The 21,578-nt window shown below is 49.9% G+C and overlaps 1 protein-coding gene across 1 annotated transcript in view; it reads left to right on the forward strand.

The window, feature by feature from the left end:
- Window positions 1-20,858: 20,858 nt before the first annotated feature.
- Window positions 20,859-21,578, forward strand: part of cntfr (ciliary neurotrophic factor receptor) — a 523,825-nt gene continuing 523,105 nt past the window's right edge. Inside the window, exon 1 of the mRNA XM_041885239.1 lies at window positions 20,859-21,013. The gene's annotated coding sequence lies outside the window, so the exon portion shown is untranslated. The remainder of the gene's footprint in view (window positions 21,014-21,578) is intronic.

Genomic DNA, 21,578 nt, shown 5'->3' on the forward strand with positions numbered 1-21,578 from the left:
TGGTCTAACCAGTAGGCTGGTTAACAGCTCGACTCTCCCACGGCCCTGTGTGGTCTAAACCAGTAGGCTGGTTAACAGCTCGACTCTCCCACGGCCCTGTGTGGTCTAACCAGTAGGCTGGTTAACAGCTCGACTCTCCCACGGCCCTGTGTGGTCTAACCAGTAGGCTGGTTAACAGCTCGACTCTCCCACGGCCCTGTGTGGTCTAACCAGTAGGCTGGTTAACAGCTCGACTCTCCCACGGCCCTGTGTGGTCTAACCAGTAGGCTGGTTAACAGCTCAACTCTCCCACGGCCCTGTGTGGTCTAACCAGTAGGCTGGTTAACAGCTCAACTCTCCCACGGCCCTGTGTGGTCTAACCAGTAGGCTGGTTAACAGCTCAACTCTCCCACGGCCCTGTGTGGTCTAACCAGTAGGCTGGTTAACAGCTCAACTCTCCCACGGCCCTGTGTGGTCTAACCAGTAGGCTGGTTAACAGCTCAACTCTCCCACGGCCCTGTGTGGTCTAACCAGTAGGCTGGTTAACAGCTCAACTCTCCCACGGCCCTGTGTGGTCTAACCGGTAGGCTGGTTAACAGCTCAACTCTCCCACGGCCCTGTGTGGTCTAACCGGTAGGCTGGTTAACAGCTCAACTCTCCCACGGCCCTGTGTGGTCTAACCGGTAGGCTGGTTAACAGCTCAACTCTCCCACGGCCCTGGGTGGTCTAACCGGTAGGCTGGTTAACAGCTCAACTCTCCCACGGCCCTGGGTGGTCTAACCGGTAGGCTGGTTAACAGCTCAACTCTCCCACGGCCCTGGGTGGTCTAACCGGTAGGCTGGTTAACAGCTCAACTCTCCCACGGCCCTGGGTGGTCTAACCGGTAGGCTGGTTAACAGCTCAACTCTCCCACGGCCCTGGGTGGTCTAACCGGTAGGCTGGTTAACAGCTCAACTCTCCCACGGCCCTGGGTGGTCTAACCGGTAGGCTGGTTAACAGCTCAACTCTCCCACGGCCCTGGGTGGTCTAACCGGTAGGCTGGTTAACAGCTCAACTCTCCCACGGCCCTGGGTGGTCTAACCGGTAGGCTGGTTAACAGCTCAACTCTCCCACGGCCCTGGGTGGTCTAACCGGTAGGCTGGTTAACAGCTCAACTCTCCCACGGCCCTGTGTGGTCTAACCGGTAGGCTGGTTAACAGCTCAACTCTCCCACGGCCCTGTGTGGTCTAACCGGTAGGCTGGTTAACAGCTCAACTCTCCCACGGCCCTGTGTGGTCTAACCGGTAGGCTGGTTAACAGCTCAACTCTCCCCACGGCCCTGTGTGGTCTAACCGGTAGAAGCTGGTTAACAGCTCAACTCTCCCACGGCCCTGTGTGGTCCTAACCGGTAGGCTGGTTAACAGCTCAACTCTCCCACGGCCCTGTGTGGTCTAACCGGTAGGCTGGTTAACAGCTCAACTCTCCCACGGCCCTGTGTGGTCTAACCGGTAGGCTGGTTAACAGCTCAACTCTCCCACGGCCCTGTGTGGTCTAACCGGTAGGCTGGTTAACAGCTCAACTCTCCCACGGCCCTGTGTGGTCTAACCAGTAGGCTGGTTAACAGCTCAACTCTCCCACGGCCCTGTGTGGTCTAACCAGTAGGCTGGTTAACAGCTCAACTCTCCCACGGCCCTGGGTGGTCTAACCAGTAGGCTGGTTAACAGCTCAACTCTCCCACGGCCCTGGGTGGTCTAACCAGTAGGCTGGTTAACAGCTCAACTCTCCCACGGCCCTGTGTGGTCTAACCAGTAGGCTGGTTAACAGCTCAACTCTCCCACGGCCCTGGGTGGTCTAACCAGTAGGCTGGTTAACAGCTCAACTCTCCCACGGCCCTGGGTGGTCTAACCAGTAGGCTGGTTAACAGCTCAACTCTCCCACGGCCCTGGGTGGTCTAACCAGTAGGCTGGTTAACAGCTCAACTCTCCCACGGCCCTGGGTGGTCTAACCAGTAGGCTGGTTAACAGCTCAACTCTCCCACGGCCCTGGGTGGTCTAACCAGTAGGCTGGTTAACAGCTCAACTCTCCCACTGCCCTGGGTGGTCTAACCAGTAGGCTGGTTAACAGCTCAACTCTCCCACGGCCCTGTGTGGTCTAACCAGTAGGCTGGTTAACAGCTCAACTCTCCCACGGCCCTGTGTGGTCTAACCAGTAGGCTGGTTAACAGCTCAACTCTCCCACGGCCCTGGGTGGTCTAACCAGTAGGCTGGTTAACAGCTCAACTCTCCCACGGCCCTGTGTGGTCTAACCAGTAGGCTGGTTAACAGCTCAACTCTCCCACGGCCCTGTGTGGTCTAACCAGTAGGCTGGTTAACAGCTCAACTCTCCCACGGCCCTGTGTGGTCTAACCAGTAGGCTGGTTAACAGCTCAACTCTCCCACGGCCCTGTGTGGTCTAACCAGTAGGCTGGTTAACAGCTCAACTCTCCCACGGCCCTGTGTGTTCTAACCAGTAGGCTGGTTAACAGCTCAACTCTCCCACGGCCCTGTGTGGTCTAAACCAGTAGGCTGGTTAACAGCTCAACTCTCCCACGGCCCTGTGTGGTCTAACCAGTAGGCTGGTTAACAGCTCAACTCTCCCACGGCCCTGTGTGGTCTAACCAGTAGGCTGGTTAACAGCTCAACTCTCCCACGGCCCTGTGTGGTCTAACCAGTAGGCTGGTTAACAGCTCAACTCTCCCACGGCCCTGTGTGGTCTAACCAGTAGGCTGGTTAACAGCTCAACTCTCCCACAGCCCTGTGTGGTCTAACCAGTAGGCTGGTTAACAGCTCAACTACTTCCATCACTGCTGTATACTGTGTGTTTGAACTATACAGTTTAGAAACACTTGTTGTTAATGCATTAAACATGACACGTTTCCTCTTGTGTTGGTAAATGTTTTTTCCGCAGTTTTGCACATACTGTATAAATGTCTGAGTATGTAGTTAATTGTTTTTCCATTTTATAATTTGAATTTTAATTGAAAGGGGATTAAGGACTGAGTGTAAAATGATTCCTGCTGCTGAACACAGAGAAATGGACCAATCTCATTCTGCAGAGAAACTTCACAGACAATCCTTGACTAAGACATATTTAGTGTTTAGTAATAATAAGTATTTAATCTTCAATAGAAAATATAGATTTATGATTTATGATATGATTTAAGTGTCTCTTCAGTAGTGTTTTAAAGGATACTCCAACATTTGATTATTCATTTTAAGAGTCTGAGTCAGAGATGATCAGTCCAATGAAGAGGGTCAGTGCATCAAAACACACAGAATGCAGAGCCAAACTGATTCACACAGCAGAATGCAGAGCCAAACTGATTCACACAGCAGAATGCAGAGCCAAACTGATTCACACAGCAGAATGCAGAGCCAAACTGATTCACACAGCAGAATGCAGAGCAAAACTGATTCACACAGCAGAATGCAGAGCCAAACTGATTCACACAGCAGAATGCAGAGCCAAACTGATTCACACAGCAGAATGCAGAGCCAAACTGATTCACACAGCAGAATGCAGAGCCAAACTGATTCACACAGCAGAAAATTCAGAGCCAAACTGATTCACACAGCAGAATGCAGAGCCAAACTGATTCACACAGCAGAATGCAGAGCCAAACTGATTCACACAGCAGAATGCAGAGCCAAACTGATTCACACAGCAGAATGCAGAGCCAAACTGATTCACACAGCAGAATGCAGAGCCAAACTGATTCACACAGCAGAATGCAGAGCCAAACTGATTCACACAGCAGAATGCAGAGCCAAACTGATTCACACAGCAGAATGCAGAGCCAAACTGATTCACACAGCAGAATGCAGAGCCAAACTGATTCACACAGCAGAATGCAGAGCAAAACTCATTACATTCATACAGCGGGCTACATACCACTGGACTGGCACATAATACAGTATATGCCATTTTCCAGGCTCTTCTATCCAAAGTGACTCACAGTCGTACATACATGCACAGCTTTTCTGTTGACTTCAGTCAAACCCACAACCCAAGACATATGGCTAGCAATAATTAGAAGTGGTTATTGCTGGTGCTGTCTGAGTTAGATGCTTGATTTAAGGTCAGAGTTTCACACATGAATTACAAGTTACAATTCAGACCTCAAATGGACCTATTAAAATAGTATACTATTCTAGTATTGTTTCATAGTATGGTTGTAGTATTGTTTCAGAGTATGGTTGTAGTATTGTTTCATAGTATGGTTGTAGTATTGTTTCAGAGTATGGGCGTAGTATTGTTTCATAGTATGGTTGTATTATTGTTTCAGAGTATGGTAGTGGTATTGTTTCAGAGTATGGCCGCAGTATTGTTTCAGAGTATGGTAGTAGTATTGTTTCATAGTATGGTTGTAGTATTGTTTCAGAGTATGGTTGTAGTATTGTTTCATGTTATGGTTGTAGTATTGTTTCAGAGTCTGCCAATGGGAGAGTATTGTCTCAGAGTATTGTCTCACAATATGGCAGCATTATGCCTTAGTAATGAGTATTGTCTCAGGCTGTGCCAGTGTCTGCCAGAGTAATGAGTATTGTCTCAGGTTATGCCAGTGTCTGCCAGAGTAATGAGTATTGTCTCAGGTTATGCCAGTGTCTGCCAGAGTAATGAGTATTGTCTCAGGTTATGCCAGTGTCTGCCAGAGTAATGAGTATTGTCTCAGGCTGTGCCAGTGTCTGCCAGTGTAATGAGTATTGTCTCAGGCTGTGCCAGTGTCTGCCAGTGTAATGAGTATTGTCTCAGGCTGTGCCAGTGTCTGCCAGAGTAATGAGTATTGTCTCAGGCTGTGCCAGTGTCTGCCAGAGTAATGAGTATTGTCTCAGGCTGTGCCAGTGTCTGCCAGAGTAATGAGTATTGTCTCAGGCTGTGCCAGTGTCTGCCAGTGTAATGAGTATTGTCTCAGGCTGTGCCAGTGTCTGCCAGAGTAATGAGTATTGTTTCAGGCTGTGCCAGTGTCTGCCAGTGTAATGAGTATTGTCTCAGGCTGTGCCAGTGTCTGCCAGTGTAATGAGTATTGTCTCAGGCTGTGCCAGTGTCTGCCAGAGTAATGAGTATTGTCTCAGACCGTGCCAGTGTCTGCCAGAGTAATGAGTATTGTCTCAGGTTATGCCAGTGTCTGCCAAGTAATGAGTATTGTCTCAGGTTATGCCAGTGTCTGCCAGAGTAATGAGTATTGTCTCAGGCTGTGCCAGTGTCTGCCAGTGTAATGAGTATTGTCTCAGGCTGTGCCAGTGTCTGCCAGTGTAATGAGCATTGTCTCAGGCTGTGCCAGTGTCTGCCAGAGTAATGAGTATTGTCTCAGGCTGTGCCAGTGTCTGCTAGAGTAATGAGTATTGTCTCAGGCTGTGCCAGTGTCTGCCAGAGTAATGAGTATTGTCTCGGGCTGTGCCAGTGTCTGCCAGTGTAATGAGTATTGTCTCAGGCTGTGCCAGTGTCTGCCAGTGTAATGAGTATTGTCTCAGGCTGTGCCAGTGTCTGCCAGAGTAATGAGTATTGTCTCAGGCTGTGCCAGTGTCTGCTAGAGTAATGAGTATTGTCTCAGGCTGTGCCAGTGTCTGCCAGAGTAATGAGTATTGTCTCGGGCTGTGCCAGTGTCTGCCAGTGTAATGAGTATTGTCTCAGGCTGTGCCAGTGTCTGCCAGAGTAATGAGTATTGTCTCAGGCTGTGCCAGTGTCTGCCAGAGTAATGAGTATTGTCTCAGGTTATGCCAGTGTCTTCCAGAGTAATGAGTATTGTCTCAGGCTGTGCCAGTGTCTGCCAGAGTAATGAGTATTGTCTCAGGCTGTGCCAGTGTCTGCCAGAGTAATGAGTATTGTCTCAGGCTGTGCCAGTATCTGCCAATGTAATGAGTATTGTCTCAGGCTGTGCCAGTGTCTGCCAGAGTAATGAGTATTGTCTCAGGCTGTGCCAGTGTCTGCCAGTGTAATGAGTATTGTCTCAGGCTGTGCCAGTGTCTGCCAGAGTAATTAGTATTGTCTCAGGCTGTGCCAGTGTCTGCCAGAGTAATGAGTATTGTCTCAGGCTGTGCCAGTGTCTGCCAGAGTAATGAGTATTGTCTCAGGCTGTGCCAGTGTCTGCCAGTGTCTGCCATCTGAGGCAGTAGCTAGTTTTCCTGTTCACCCAGGGATTAACTGGAAAAGTGTCATTGTAATATTGCATGAAACCTTTGTGTTGTTTCTCTCTTGATGCCTCTTAGATTCTGTTGTGACATTCTTTTCATCTGCTGTAACAGGAAACCTCTCGCTGAGAACAAAACAAAAATCCTCCCATTATTTTTGATGACTGGTTGTTGTTTTTATGACTGGTTGTTGTGTACATAAACAGTCAATACATTCATTAGCAGAGGGAAATGTCAAGCATAAAACGCTCAGAGGATGTGATGCTGTGTCAGGACCGGCTCCAGGCATAACGGTTGCTTAGGAACCCAGGGCGCTAGAGTCTTTTTGGTTTGTTTTTGGACCTCAGTCAGGATTCAACTTCCTTATTAAGATCTCAGTCGGGGTTCAACTCACTGTCATGATCTCAGTCGGGGGTTCAACTCACTGTCATGATCTCAGTCGGGGGTTCAACTTACTGTTAGGGCGGCAGGTAGCTTAGTGGTTAAGAGCGTTGTGCCAGTAACCGAAAGGTCGCTGGTTCCAATCCCTGAGCCGACTAGGTGAAAAATCTGTCGATGTGCCCTTGAGCAAGGCATTTAAACCCTAATTGCTCCTGTAAATTGCTCTGGATAAGAGAGTCTGCTAAATGACAAAAAAAGAAAAAAGATCTCAGTCGGTGTTCATCTCATTGTTAAGATCTCAGTCGGGGTTCAACTTCCTGTTAAGATCTCAGTCGGGTGTTCAACTTCCTGTTAAGATCTCAGTCGGGGGTTCAACTTCCTGTTAAGATCTCAGTCGGGGGTTCAACTCACTGTTAAGATCTCAGTCGGGTGTTCAACTTCCTGTTAAGATCTCAGTCAGGTGTTCAACTTCCTGTTAAGATCTCAGTCAGGTGTTCAACTTCCTGTTAAGAGATAGAATACACAAGGTGCCAGTTGTCACGATCGTCGGATATAGAGGACCAAGGCGCAGCGTGGAAGGTGAACATACTTATTTATTAAATGATACACGAACAAAACAACAAATCGATACGTGACGTCCACAGGTGCAAAACACAAACCAACACGGAACAAGATCCCACAAACACTGTGGGAAAACCACCTGACTAAATATGGTTCCCAATCAGAGACAACCAGCAACAGCTGATACTCGTTGCCTCTGATTGAGAACCACTCTGGCCAACATAGATATACAAAAACTAGACTAGACACAACGAGCACAAAACATAAACTCTACACACCCTGGCTCAACTTAAAAGAGTCCCTAGAGCCCGGGCGTGACAGTACCCCCCCTAAAGGCGAGGACTGCGACCGCGCCTAAACATCACCAAACAGGGGAGGGCTGGGTGGGCATTCCTCCTCGGAGGCGGTTCCGGATCCGGGCTTGACCACCACCCTCTACTAACCCCCCCGTAGTGCCCCTGGTCTGGTCTAGCCCCACTGGCTGGAGCTGGACTGGACTTCGGTGGAGCGGATTGCTCAGGCTCCGGTGTGGAGCAGCTGACCGGTACCTGACCAGGCACCGGTGAAACGGGCACGGGCTGGCGATGCGCACCACAGGTTTGGTGCGGGGAGCAGGAACAGGCCAGACCAGGCTGGCGACATGCACCATTGGCTTGGTGCGGGGAGCAGGAACAGGCCGGGCCGGGCTGGCGACGCGCACCACTAGCTTGGCGCGGGGAGCAGGAACGGGCCGGGCCGGGCTGGCGACGCACACCATTGGCTTGGTGCGGGGAGAAGGAACAGGCCGGGCCGGGCTGGCGACGCGCACCATAGGCTTGGTGTGAGGGGCAGGAACAGGCCGGGCCGGGCTGGCTACGCGCACCATAGGCTTGGCGCGATGGACAGGATCAGGCCGGACCGTACTGGGAACACACACCACTGGCCTTACACGGGGATCAGGAACGGGCCGGACCGGACTGGAAACACACTTCAGTACCTCTCGCCGTGCCTCTACATTTTCCTTCCCTCTATACACCAATGGCTCCCGTAACCCGGTGGCCTTCTCTCCTCGTCCACCAACTCGCCCCTTATCTGCCTCCAGTGGCCCCGTCGTCCCTGCCATGTGCCCCCCCCTAAAAATGTATTGGGGGTGCCCCTCGCCTGTCCGACGACTGCCCGGTTGGCGCCGCTTCTCCTCTCCTGCCTGGGCACGCTGCTTGGTCCTGTATTGGTGGGATCTTCTGTCAACAGAAGACGAGCGCCGATCTCCACCGCAGTGAGGGACCGGTGTACGCACCTCCGCCTGCCCTGCCGGAAGCTGGGTTGGCGGTTTGTGGGGCCTTTTAAAGTCCTGAGGAGGTTGAACGAGGTGTGTTACAGGTTACAATTGCCTATTGATTACAAGAATATAAACCCCTCGTTCCATGTGTCTCTCCTCAGGCCGGTGGTAGCTGGTCCACTCCAGGACTTTGAGATAGAGGAGACTCCTCCGCCCCCGCTGGACATCGAGGGGGCTCCGGCGTACACTGTTCGGTCCATCCTGGATTCGAGACGCCGGATGGGGGGGCTCCAATATCTCGTGGAGTGGGAGGGGTACGGCCCGGAGGAGCGTTGTTGGGTGCCGAGGAGGGACATCTTAGACCCGTCTCTTCTGACCGAGTTCCATCGTGGTCATCCTACGCGCCCTGCTCCGCGTCCGCCTGGTCGTCCTCGAGGCCGGGGTCGGCGCACGGCTGGAGCCGCGCGTCAAGGGGGGGGGGTACTGTCACGGTTTCGGCCGAGGCTGCTTCTCCTCCTTGTTCGGGCAGGCTTCGGCGGTCGTCGTCTCCGGAGTACTAGCTGCCACCGTTCTATGTTTCGATGTTCGTTTGGTTTGGTATGTTTGTACACCTGTTCTTTGTTAGTGTTGATTAGGTGCCCTATAAGTTATCTTAGGTTTTGTCATGTGTTGTGTGTAATTGTTTCGTGTCAGCTAGGCGTCAGTTTGTTCTCTCTCGTTCTGTTTTGTTTGGAGAGAGTGTCCGCACTGTGTGCGCAGTTTGGGTTACGCACTGTTTCCTGTGTGCGTAATTGTTTCGCTTGCCCTCCGGCTGGGATTTTGCCGTGAGTCTTTTTGTATTGTTTGATCCTCACTAAAGACTGTTGAAGAGCCTCTGTTGTCCTGCGCTTGATTTCTGCACCACATCTACGCTCAGCCCTTGACACCAGTTCAGCAATTTTTCTCTTGTTATGTCAGTCAATGCCAGTCACTCAATTAGCCATGTCAGCTAAAAAATTTGATTGGTAAATTAGTCCAGGGGCCCTGACCTTATTTATTTAGTTAGTCACTCTCACCCAGATATCATTAATGTGGCGTAAGTCATGGCAAATGTGTAGAATTGCAGTACATTTGGTTTAAAACTGAAAACACTACATGGCAAAATTATTAAAATTGCACAGTGACTATACAAACGTATTGCACAGTGACTATACAAACGTATCCAAACCAAAAGCCATGGATTACAGGCAATATCCGCACTGAGCTAAAGGCTAGACCTACCGCTTACAAGGAACGGGACAGGACTTCGGCGTTACTCTGGACCCTGATATCTTTTTGACGAACATATCAAGAATATTTTAAGGACAGCTTTTTTCCATCTTCGTAACATTGCAAAAAACAGAAACTTTTTGTCAGAAAATGATGCAGAAAAGCTAATCCATGCTTTTGTCACTTCTAGATTAGATTTCTGCAATGCTCTGCTACCCGGATAAAGCACTAAATAAACTTCAGTTAGTGCTAAACACGGCTGCTAGAATCTTGACTAAAACCAAAAAATTTGATCATATTACTCCTGTGCTAGCCACTGGCTTCCTGTTAAGGCTATGGCTGATTTCAAGGTTTTACTGCTAACCTACAAAGCATTACATGGATTTGCTCCTACCTATCTCTCCGATTTGGTCCTGCCGTACATACCTACACGTACCCTACGGTCACAAGACGCAGGCCTCCTTATTGTCCCTAGAATTTCTAAGCAAACAACTGGAGGCAGGGCTTTCTCCTATAGAGCTCCATTTTTATGGAATGGTCTGCCTATCCATGTGAGAGACGCAGACTCAGTCTCGACCTTTAAGTCTTTACTGAAGACTCATCTCTTCAGTAGGTCCTATGATTGAGTGTATTCTGGCCCAGGGGTGCGAAGGTGAACGGCAAGACACTGGAGCGACAAACCACCCTTGCTGTCTCTGCCTGGCCGGTTCCCGTCTCTCCATTGGGATTCTCTGCCTCTGACCCTATTATGGGGGCTGAGTCAATCAATCAATCACATTTTATTTATAAAGCCCTTTTTACATTAGCAGATGTCACAAAGTGCTATACAGAAACCCGGCCTAAAACCCCAAACAGATGTAGAAGCACGGTGACTAGGAAAAACTCCCTAGAAAGGCAGAAACCTAGGAAGAAACCTAGAGAGGAACCAGGCTCTGAGATGTTTCCAGTCCCCTTCTGGCTGTGCTGGGTGGAGAATATAACAGTACATGGCCATTAAGGACTGATTTTTCTCAAACGTTCATAGATGACCAGCAGTGTCAAATAATAATCACAGTGGTTGTAGAGGTTGCAACAGGTCAGAACATCAGGAGTAAATGTCACTTGGCTTTTCATAGCTGGGCATTTAGAGGTTGAAATAGCAGGTGCGGTAGAGCGAGAGAGTTGAAAACAGCAGGTCTGGGACAAGGTAGCACGTCCGGTGAACAGGTCAGGGTTCAATAGCCGCAGGAAGAAGAGTGGAAACTGAAGCAGCAGCACGACCAGGTGGACTGGGGACAGCCAGGAGTCATCAGGCCAGGTAGTCCTGAGGCATGGTCCTAGGGCTCAGGTCCTCTGGGATGGGAGGGAGAGAGGGAGAGAGAGAGAGAGAGAATTAGAGGGGCCATACTTAAATTCACACAGGACACTGGTTAAGACAGGAGAATAACACCAGATAAAACAGACTGACCCTAGCCCCCCGGCACATAGACTATTGCAGCATAGATACTGGAGGCTGAGACAGGGGAGTCGGGAGACACTGTGGCGCAGTCCGATGAAACCCCCTGACAGGGCCAACCAGGCAGGATATAACCCCACCCACTTTGCCAAAGCACAGCCCCCACACCACCAGAAGGATATCAACAGACCACCAACCTACTATCCTGAGACAAGTCTGAGTACAGCCCACGAAGATCTCCTCCACTGCACGAGCATGAGGGAGCGACAAACCGGACAGGAAGATCACGTCAGTGACTCAACCCACTCAAGTGATGCACCCCACCTAGGGACGGCATGGAAAGCACCAGTAAGCCAGTGACTCAGCCCCCGTAATAGGGTCATAGGCAGAGAATCCCAATGGAGAGACAGGAACCGACCAGGCAGAGACAGCTAGGCTGGTTTGTCACTCCAGTGCCTTTCCGTTCACCTTCGCACCCCTGGGCCAGACTACAATCATAGGACCTACTTGTAGCGGGTAATTTGGAAGGAGTCAGGCGCAGGAGGGTAAATCACAGAATAAATGGTTTATTTGGAAAATACAGCGGCACGCAGCAATGCATAAATCTCTACAGTAAAACGGTGCACTGGAGAAAACGAAGCACACGGGTGAATATCCCGGCGATACATAAAGCTCCACCGAGCTATCGTCACCCCCCACGTGTAAAACAATCACACACAAGACATGGGGGGAAGAGGGAATACTTATACAGGTACTGATGAGGGGATATGAACCAGGTGTGTGTAAAAACAAGACAAAATAAATAGAATGATGAGATTAGCAGCGGCAGTGGCTACAAGGCCGGTGACGACGAACGCCGAAGCCAGCCGGAAAAGGAGAGGAGGCAGCTTCAGAGAAAGTCGTGACATTACCCCCCCCTTGAAGCGCAGCTCCAGCAGCGCGCTGACACCAGCCTCGGGGACAGCCAGAAGGACGTGGAGCAGGGCGAGCCGGAAAGCGGCGGTGGAAATCCCGCAACAGGGAGGGATCGAGGACATCCCTCACCGGGACCCAGCACCGCTCCTCCGGACCGTACCCCTCCCACTCCACGAGGTACTGAAGGCACCCCACCCGACGCCTCGAATCCAGGATGGAACGGACGGAGTACACCGGGGCCCCCTCGATGTCCAAAGGGGGCAGCGGGACCTCCCGCACCTCAGACTCCTGGAGTTGTCCAGCCACAACCGGCCTGAGGAGAGACACGTGAAACGAGGGGTTAATACGGTAATCAGGAGGGAGTAGTAACCTATACGTAACCTCGATTACTCTCCTCAGGACTTTGAACGGCCCCACAAACCACGGGCTCAGCTTCCGGCAGGGCAGGCGGAGGGGCAGGTTCCGGGTCGAGAGCCAGACCCGATCACCCGGTACAAAGACCGGGGCATCACTGCGGTGGTGGTCAGTGTTGGCCTTCTGGCGATGCGCGGCGCGTTGTAGGTGGACATGGGCAGCATTCAACGTCTCTTCCGCGCGCCGAAACCAGTCATCCACCGCAGGAGCTTCGGTCTGGCTCTGATGCCACGGTGCAAGGACCGGCTGATAACCTAAAACACATTGAAATGGAGATAGGTTAGTGGATGAATGGCGGAGAGAGTTCTGGGCATATTTGGCCCATGGCAAGAACACCGACCATCGGTCCTGGCAGTAGGACAGCAGGAACCTACCCACATCCTGATTCACCCGTTCCACCTGCCCATTAGATTCGGGGTGAAACCCAGAGGTCAGGCTGACCGAGACCCCCAGACGTTCCATGAACGCATTCCAGATCCTGGACGTAAACTGGGGACCCCGGTCAGACACTATGTCCTCTGGCACCCCTTAGTGCCGGAAGACGTGAGTAAACAGGGCTTCCACAATTTGCAGGGCAGAGGAAGGAGGCGACAGGCTTTAGAAAAGCGGTCCACAACGACCAGGATGGTGGTGTTACCCTGAGAGAGGGGAAGATCAGTTAGGAAAGTCAATACACAGGTGGGACCATGACCATTGTGGAACTGGTAAGGGATGTAACTTACCCGCTGGAAAGTGCCTAGGTGCCTTAGTCTGGGCGCAGGAGGAGACATACACCTTCATGTCCTTAGCCAAGGTAGGCCACCAGTCCTTCTGGTCAGGCAGCGCACTATACAGCCGATGCCTGGGTGACCAGAGGAGGGGGATGTGTGTGCCCAATAGATAAGACGATCACGGACAATAGACGGCACGTACCACAGCCCAGCTGGTCACTGAGGTGGAGATGGCTCTGTGCGTAACGCACAGAGCATGAAATAAAACTGGGTTAAGAACAAGGCCCACCTGGCTGCCCGGATGTACTCCAGGTTACGGTGGTCAGTCCAAACGAGGAAAGGGTGTTTCGCCCCCTCGAGCCAGTGCCTCCACATGGTCAGGGCTCGGACAACAGCCAACAGCTCCCGATCACCAACGTCATAGTTCTGCTCCGCCGGGCTGAGATTCTTAGAGAAGAAGGCACAGGGGCGGAGCTTGGGTGGCGTGTCCAAGCGTTGGGACAGGACAGTGCCTACCCCTACCTCGGACGCGTCCACCTCCACTATGAACGGCAATGATGGATCGGGACGGGCCAGTACCGGAGCTGAGGTGAACAGAGCCTTCAGGTTACTGAAAGCCCTGCCAACCTCAGCAGACCACAGCAGACCAGCGGAGCTGGGACGGCCTACCCTTCAACAGAGATGTGATGGGAGCTGCGACCTTGCCAAAGCCCCGGATAAACCTACGATAGTAATTGGCAAAGCCAATGAAGCACTGCACCTCCTTCACCGTGGTTGGAGTCGGTCAATTACGCACGGCTGAAATGCGGTCTCCTTCCATCTCCACACCTGAGGTGGTGATGTGGTATCTGAAGAAGGAGACAGACTGTTGGAAGAACAGACACTTTTCTGCCTTGGCATTTAGGTCATGCTCCAACAGTCAGCCCAGCACTCTGCGAACCAGGGACAGATGCTCGGCGCACGTAGCAGAAGACACCAGAATGTCATCGATGTAGACCACCACACCTCGACCAACCATGTCCCGAAACACCTCGTTCACAAATGACTGGAAGACTGATGGAGCATTCATCAACCCGTACGGCATCAGCAGGTAATCATAATGCCCTGTGGTTGTGCTAAAGGCTGTCTTCCACTCGTCCCCTTCCCAGAAATGCGGTTGTACGCACTCCTGAGATCTAATTTCGTGAAGAAGCGCGCCCCATGCATTGATTCGATAACAGAGGAGATAAGGGGGTAACTATAGAGGGTAACTATAGCGAATGGTAGTTTGATTAAGTTCCCGGTAATCAATGCAAGGGCGCAGACCTCCATCTTTCTTTTTCACGAAAAATAAACTTGAGGAGGCGGGCGAAGTGGAGGGATGTATGAACCCCTGGCGCATGGACTCTGAGACGTATGTCTCCATCGCCTCCGTTTCAGCTTGCGACAGGGGATAGACATGACTCCTGGGAGGCACAGCGTCTAACCGGAGGTTTATTTGGTCGCCTGCATTTTGGAAAACGTGTGCGCCAAGTTGAGGGAATGCGCACGGTGGAGGTAGTGTCCGTGGTTGCACCAACGGAAACAGCTAGACAGCTACCCTGAGACTCTCGCGACCACCCCATGAGAACCCTCTGTGGCCATGACAAGGTGGGATCGTGTAGTGCTAGCCAGGGAAGGACCAACACAACAGGGAAATGAGGGGACTCAATAATATAAAAGGTGATTTACTCCCTATGGGTCTCCTGCATAATTATCGTGACTGGTGCTGTAACCTCCCTAACAAAACCTGAACCTAATGGTCGACTGTCAAGTGCTTTGATGGGCAATGGAATGGGTAGGGGAACCAATGTAATCCATAGACTATTAGCTAATGACCTGTCCATAAAGTTCCCAGCTGTGCCTGACCAGCGCCTTAGACTGGGGAACTACCGTGTGATCAGGGAAGTGGATGTGATGGTGAAGTGCGCAGCAGAGGGCTCTGAACGAGTGAGGTGACGCGAGAGTGCCCTGCCTGCCGCCTCCAGATCCAGAAGAACTCTGACGACAGTGTGAAGCAGAATGTCCTCTCTTGACACTGGATCTGTCGTCCTCCGTTCTCCCGGATCGCTGCACCACCCAGCTCCATCGGAATGTGATCCGGGTTGAAGGGAGGTGAAACGGGCAGGCCCCCTCCAGGACGTCCTCTGGAAGCCAGCAGGTTGTCCATCCGGATGGCCATGTCCACCAGTTGGTTGAAGGTCAACGTGGTGTCCCGGCAGGCTAACTCCCTTTGGACGTCCTCTCGCAGGCTGCATCGGAAGTGTTCGATGAGGGCCCGCTCGTTCCACCCGGACCCAGCCGCTAGAGTTCTAAACTCCAGGGCAAAGTCCTGCGCGGTCCTCGTCTCCTGCCTCAGATGGACCAGCCGCATAGTTGTCCAATGCGTCTCCTCCTTCACTCCAGACCACATGCCCGAGAGGCATAGACTAGGGCGGACACCTTCTCCCAATCCGATGGAGCCGGGCTGATGGTGGGAAAATAGAGGTCCAACTGCAGGAGGAAACCCTGGCAGCGGGCCGCTGTCCCGTCGTATTCCCTAGGTCGAGACAGGTGAATACCTCTGGGCGCTGGGGTGTGGATGGCTGGATCCAGTCGCTCAGCTGGTTCCGCAAGGTCGGGTCCTCTCCTCTCCAGGCGCTGGACGACCTGGAAAACCCGGTCCATCGCATGTTGGAATGCCCGCTCAACGACTCCAGGCATATTCCTGTTTCCTGCTGACTCCATGCTGTTGGGTGTGTGATTCTGTAGCGGGTGATTTGGATGGAGTCAGGCGCAGGAGGCTTTATCCCATGGCAAAAATCTATAGCTAGAATTGCAGAAAAAAAAACAGAGGGGGGTCTCTAAAATGTTTTGCACGCAGGGTGGGGGGGCAAAAGGCTAGAGCCGGTCCTGTGCTGTGTTGTAAACCAGAGGATGTTGTGATGTCATAAGACCAGCAACATGTTTTCAATTAGGAGGCGGAGTTAAAACAACGTTTTCAGTCAAATGTCTCATCAGGTACTTATAAACCAAGACATTTGGCCACGTCATTTTCTCATTAATTTAAGAAATAATGCAGAATGATTTGCAGAAGATGGTGAAATATGACACACTAAGTATGGATGTTATAGTGACGTTAAATCACAGTGAATGATTGAATGGGCTACTGAAGATAACAGAAGGATATGATTCCCTAAAAGCTGAGGAGGCCTTGGATAAGCTGGTTCCCACTGGATCCAGACACTATCTCACTTCTCAGAGTAGACCCCATGAGACAGGAAGAGACATATTGAATAAGACCCCAGGAGACAGGAAGAGACATATTGAATAAGACCCCAGGAGACAGGAAGAGACATATTGAATAAGATCACCTGGAGACAGGATGAGACATATTGAATAAGACCCCAGGAGACAGGAAGAGACATATTGAATAAGATCACCTGGAGACAGGATAAGACATATTGAATAAGACCCCAGGAGACAGGAAGAGACATACTGAATAAGATCACCTGGTTTATTATGGATCCCCATTAGTTCCTGTCAAGGCAGCAGCTACTCTTCCTGGGGTTTATTATGGATCCCCATTAGTTCCTGCCAAGGCAGCAGCTACTCTTCCTGGGGTTTATTATGGATCCCCATTAGTTCCTGCCAAGGCAGCAGCTACTCTTCCTGGGGTTTATTATGGATCCCCATTAGTTCCTGCCAAGGCAGCAGCTACTCTTCCTGGGGTTTATTATGGATCCCCATTAGTTCCTGCCAAGGCAGCAGCTACTCTTCCTGGGGTTTATTATGGATCCCCATTAGTTCCTGCCAAGGCAGCAGCTACTCTTCCTGAGGTTTATTATGGATCCCCATTAGTTCCTGCCAAGGCAGCAGCTACACTTCCTGGGGTTTATTATGGATCCCCATTAGTTCCTGCCAAGGCAGCAGCTACTCTTCCTGGGGTTTATTATGGATCCCCATTAGTTCCTGCCAAGGCAGCAGCTACTCTTCCTGAGGTTTATTATGGATCCCCATTAGTTCCTGCCAAGGCAGCAGCTACTCTTCCTGGGGTTTATTATGGATCCCCATTAGTTCCTGCCAAGGCAGCAGCTAGTTCCTGACAACATTAAGCCACTTATATGCCAGTATACTTCACTTGAGTCCAGAGCAAAATCATACAGCCTTTTTGTAGCGGAGGTTGCCGATCAGATGGAGAGCATGTTCTGTAGAGTGCACTGTGCCATCACTTTGGAGGGCAGCCTCCCTGTAGAGTGCACCGCGCGATCACTTTGGAGGGCAGCCTGCCTGTAGAGTGGGAGGGCAGCCTGCCTGTAGAGTGGGAGGGCAGCCTGCCTGTAGAGGGGGAGGGCAGCCTGCCTGTAGAGGGAGGGCAGCCTGCCTGTAGAGGGGAGGGCAGCCTGCCTGTAGAGTGGGAGGGCAGCCTGCCTGTAGAGGGGAGGGCAGCCTGCCTGTAGAGGGGAGGGCAGCCTGCCTGTAGAGGGGGAGGGCAGCCTGCCTGTAGAGGGGAGGGCAGCCTGCCTGTAGAGGGGAGGGCAGCCTGCCTGTAGAGGGAGGGCAGCCTGCCTGTAGAGTGGGAGGGCAGCCTGCCTGTAGAGGGGAGGGCAGCCTGCCTGTAGAGGGGAGGGCAGCCTGCCTGTAGAGGGGGAGGGCAGCCTGCCTGTAGAGGGGGAGGGCAGCCTGCCTGTAGAGTGGGAGGGCAGCCTGCCTGTAGAGGGGAGGGCAGCCTGCCTGTAGAGGGGGAGGGCAGCCTGCCTGTAGAGGGGAGGGCAGCCTGCCTGTAGAGGGGAGGGCAGCCTGCCTGTAGAGGGGAGGGCAGCCTGCCTGTAGAGGGGAGGGCAGCCTGCCTGTAGAGGGCACCGCGCGATGCTGCAGCTGCTTATCTTTAGCCAGTAGCAACCCAAACTAGGACTATCTGAAATAAGGAAATGGTCAATCAATTCGCCAGGTGGTCCATTGTTCTGGTAAACATGAATCAGCAGCAGATTGCTAAACTGTATAATGGATAACTTTTATATGGATAATATAAATGTAAGGCTAATCTGTTTTTTTGCAAAACTGGAGTAGATGAAACCAGATGTTTCTGGTCAGTAATCTGGATACGTGCGCATGTCTTTGCTCATCAATGCTGATGACTGGTCATTGGTCAACAATCAAGATGCACAACGTTTTGGTTCTGAAGCGTGGCAGGGGGTTCAGAACAACAACGACAAAACATTTACATTCAAAAAAATGTACAACACCACTGAAAGGGCACTTAGGAGACTGGAATGGCAAAAGGGCATGTGCTCTGTCAGGCGAAGCCCTGTCTGTGTAGCTGGCTGGCTAGGCTACTTTGTTACCTTGGTTTTTAATGCATTTTTCAGGGTACAATCTATCACCATATTAATTAGTAACCACCAAAAACTCTTCAGGGAATGTAGCATAATGGAGTTTTAAATATTTAGGTATGGGGTTCTAAAATGGATTTAGAAATATGTTGCAAATTACTGAAGTACTACTTTGTTTACATGTCAGATTGAGATGCACTGAAATAAGTAGTTTTCCTGCTGTTTTTTTAATTATATGAGAAAAAAAGATTCAATTTTATTTGGAACAGCAAGCCAGACAAAATTAAAAGGGCATATTTATATAATGAATATGAATTCGGAGGACAGAAATTATTAAATATTAAAGCATTAGAACTCTCACTAAAAGCTTCAGTCATACAAAAGTTATACTTAAATCCGAACTGGTTCTCAAGCAAATTAGTAAGATTGTCTCACCCAATGTTCAAGAAAAGGCCTTTTTCCCTTTATTCAGATTACAACAAACTCATTTGCAGTTATTTGAAAAGGAAATCATCTCCCAAATATCACTATTTCTAAAACAAGCCATAGAAAGTTAGTTGCAATTTCAATTTAATCCTCCAGAAACGACAGAACAAATAATGCAACAAATATTGTGGTTAAATTCAAATATACTAATTGACAAAAAACCTTTATTGTTTGACAGAATGTTTAAAAAAGGTATAATCTTCGTAAATGATATCATCGGTAGGACTGGTGGAGTTATGTCGCACATGCAGCTAACAAAAACATGGAAATGTCTGCTCTACCCAAAATTACAACCAAATAATTGCAGCCTTACCGCAAAAATGGAAGAGGAAAGTGGAAGGGGGAGAAAGTAAGGAACTTGTCTGTCGGCCTTGCATTAAAGAACATAATTGGTTAAGAAAAACTGTGATAAATAAAAAAGTATATCAGTTTCACTTAAGGACCAAAGGATTGACAGCCGTCCCATATAGATTGCAAAATAGTTGGGAAGAGATTTTTGACGTACCGCTCCCATGGCATAGTCTTTATGAACTGACACGCAAAACGACACCGGATTCAAAACTTAGAATCTTTCAATTTAAATTATTATATAACATTCCTGCTACCAGTAGAATGTTATTTATATGGGGGATACAATCTTCCCAGCTCTGCAGATTTTGCTGCGAAGAGACAGAATCATTAGATCATTTGTTTTGGTACTGTCCATTTGTAGCTTGTTTTTGGACACAGGTCCAGGAATGGCAAAAGGATTGCAATATTTACCTGGAGCTAACCTTGCAGATAGCATTACTGGGTGATCTGAAAAGTCATAGTCAATCGATCAATAATATAATAATACTTTTAGCAAAAATGTTTATTTTTAATTCACAATCTGTAGAAACAATGAGAATAGAAAGTTTCAGAACTTTTGTAAAACATCACAGTACAGTTTAAATATATATGGCAAATAGAAATCCTATATAGATGGTGTTAAGAGATAGATGGGAGGTGTTGAATGGAGTTGAAGGATGGGACTAATAACAACTAACAACAAATAATGACAAGATAGCTAATAATGTAAGCATACTGTGTCCATAATAAGTATATAGTTTGTATGTTGGGAGCTTTGGGAAAGAGCACAGTTAGAAAGATATGGCATATAGAAGCAAACCGGATGGACATCATGAAAATGATCGGAGAGGTTGAGAGAAGAAGAAGTTCAGGAGCAAAAAAAAATATATATATATATATATATATATAATAGAATTATTGTAAAATTAACTGTGTCCATAAGGTGTAGATAGTAAGTAAGAGAGTAGAGGCCTGGGCATTGTTGTTCACTAATTTACCCCAAGTAGGGAAAGGATGGTGGGGTTGAAAAGTAATAAAGGGGAGTATATATATAAAAAACATGGGGGATTGGAAGTGATGCAGACAATTACATTGATGGAAGATACAATCTATATGCAATATTAAGCTGATCCACCCCCCACACAAAAAACAACAACAACAAAAAATATATTAATTTATTACTGTGTGTGTGTGTGTGTGTCTGTCTGTCTGTCTGTCTGTCTGTCTGTCTGTCTGTCTGTCTGTCGTGCATCGTCCGTCGTCCGTCCGTCCGTCCGTCTGTCTGTCTGTCTGTCTGTCTGCTCTCTGTCTCTCTGTCTCTCTGTCTCTGTCTGTCTCTCTGTCTCGCTCTCTCTCTCTCTCTCTCTCTCTCTCTCTCTCTCTCTCTCTCTCTCTCTCTCTCTCTCTCTCTCTCTCTCTCTCTCTCTCTCTCTCTCTCTCTCTCTCTCTCTCTCTGTGTTTGAGCAGTACAGTGAGTGATGGCTAGAGGGTGCTGTGTGGTCACAGAGAGCCGGTGTGGCACTAATGTTTTCCTGCCCCTCTCTCTCTCGCTCTCGCTCTCGCTCTCGCTCTCTCGCTCTCTCGCTCTCGCTGGCTGGGTTGGTCACATGGGGAGAAGAGCTGTTTAAAATGCTTTAGTATTCTCAGCCAGTGCAGAGCCAGACACTGAGAGAGACACACACGTCTACCTACCTACCAACCTACAGCACTGCAACTTTCTATACTGGAGAGACACACACATCGTCACGGCTACAGAGGACAGGAGGACAGGAGGACAGGAGGACAGGACAGTGGGAAGCCAGAGAGACCAAATATTTTAAGTGAGTTGCTATAATTCTGGTGCTGGATCTGTCTGTGTGTTGGAGCTGGATCTATCTGTGTGTTGGAGCTGGATCTGTCTGTGTGTTGGAGCTGGATCTGTCTGTGTGTTGGAGCCGGATCTGTCTGTGTGTTGGAGCTGGATCTGTCTGTGTGTTGGAGCCGGATCTGTCTGTGTGTTGGAGCTGGATCTGTCTGTGTGTTGGAGCTGGATCTGTCTGTGTGTTGGAGCTGGATCTGTCTGTGTGTTGGAGCCGGATCTGTCTGTGTGTTGGAGCCGGATCTGTCTGTGTGTTGGAGCCGGATCTGTCTGTGTGTTGGAGCTGGATCTGTCTGTGTGTTGGAGCCGGATCTGTCTGTGTGTTGGAGCCGGATCTGTCTGTGTGTTGGAGCCAGACTAATATAGGACAGTTGACAGAGGGATGCAACATATGCACATCTGTCTTGATAATCAGATGATTTGTAATAATAGTAGCGTTCAGGATGGATGGAAGGATCTAGTGCTTCTTTATAGTGGCTTCATCCGGGTCTTTCTGCATCTTTGGTCTAATTAATTCCAACACATGC

Source organism: Coregonus clupeaformis, chromosome 9 (assembly GCF_020615455.1).
Source record: "Coregonus clupeaformis isolate EN_2021a chromosome 9, ASM2061545v1, whole genome shotgun sequence".
NCBI classification, from domain to species: domain Eukaryota; kingdom Metazoa; phylum Chordata; class Actinopteri; order Salmoniformes; family Salmonidae; genus Coregonus; species Coregonus clupeaformis.